The following is a 1,520-nucleotide window of genomic DNA, read 5'->3' as shown; positions in this document are numbered from 1 at the left end:
AATTTGAGAAGAGAAGAGTCAAAACTCTACGCCAGGATGCCTTACCAGAGCGATGAGGAGACTGGGAAGTAAAAAGAATTCCTAAGCTCTCCGATATATAATTCCTAAGGACTCAAAACATTTTTCTAGACACAACTCGGCTGCTAAAAACGATCAAGCAATGGGGCTCCTAAGGTCGGGGATGGCTCTGATTACCAACTTGTAACGCCCTCGATGCGGCTATAGCTCCCACGTGTCGAGGCACGACTTAGAGGCATAACCGCATTGAAAGCAATGTCGCAAGTCAGGCAATCATTACAACATCCCATGTAACATATAATAAAAGGGGGAGATACCATAGTTGGCTTACACTCGCCACGTCACATCAGAGTACATAAATAACATCCATCAAACAAACACTCATGGCCCGACTACGGCGCCAAAATAGAAAAGACCCCCAACATGCGACAAGGCCCTGAATCGATAACCCCAACTAGGCACCACTACTGATCATCCGGAAAAGACACATAGTAGCGCTGAGAGTCCTCGTCGAACTCCCACTTGAGCTTGTAATCGTCAACTGGAGCAGAAACACCTGGACCTGCATCTGGAGTTGTAGTATCTGTGAGCCACAGGGACTCAGCAATCTCACACCCACGCGATCAAGACTATTTAAGCTTATGGGACAGGATAAGGCAAATATATGTGGAGCTGCAGCAAGCGACTAGCATATGTGGTGGCTAACTTATACGCAAAAGAGAGCGAGAAGAGAAGGCGAAGCACGAGCGAGAAGCTAAAGGAACATCCTGCGCAAGCATAACTCCAACACCGTGTCCACTTCCCGGACTCCGCCGAGAAGGGGCCATCACGGTAACACACACGGTTGATTCATTTTAATTAAGTTTAATTCAAGTAATCTACAACCGGACATTAACAAATTCCCATCTGCCCATAACCGCGGGCACGGCTTTCGAAAGTTCAATCCTGCAGGGGGGTCCCAACTTAGCCCATAACAAGCTCTCACGGTCAACGAAGGAATAGACCTCCACCCAAGACACACCGACCAGACTCGGTATCTCGGTACAACAAGATGATTCGACAGGTTAAAACAAGTCCAGCAACACCGCCCGAATGTGCCGACAAATCCCGATAGGAGCTGCACATATCACTTTCTCAGGGCACACTCAGATGAGACTAGCTACGAGTAAAACCAACCCTCAAGTTTCCCCGAGGTGGCCCCGCAGGCAGCTCAGTTCGGACCAACACTCAGAGGGAGCACTGGCCCAAGGGGGGCTAAAATACGATGACCCTCGGGCTCCGGAAACCCAAGGGAAAAGAGGCTAGGTGGCAAATGGTAAAACCAATGTTGGGCATTGCTGGAAAAGCTTTAATCAAGGCGAACTATCAAGGGGTTCCCATTATAGCCCAACCGCGTAAGGGACGCAACAATCCGGGAATATAACGCCGATATGACGGAAACTAGGGCGGCAAGAGTGGAACAAAACACTAGGCGAGAGGCCGAGCCTTCCACCCTTTACCAA

This window comes from Triticum aestivum, chromosome 3B (genome assembly GCF_018294505.1).
Source record: "Triticum aestivum cultivar Chinese Spring chromosome 3B, IWGSC CS RefSeq v2.1, whole genome shotgun sequence".
NCBI lineage: Eukaryota > Viridiplantae > Streptophyta > Magnoliopsida > Poales > Poaceae > Triticum > Triticum aestivum.
This window is presented reverse-complemented; position numbering follows the sequence as displayed.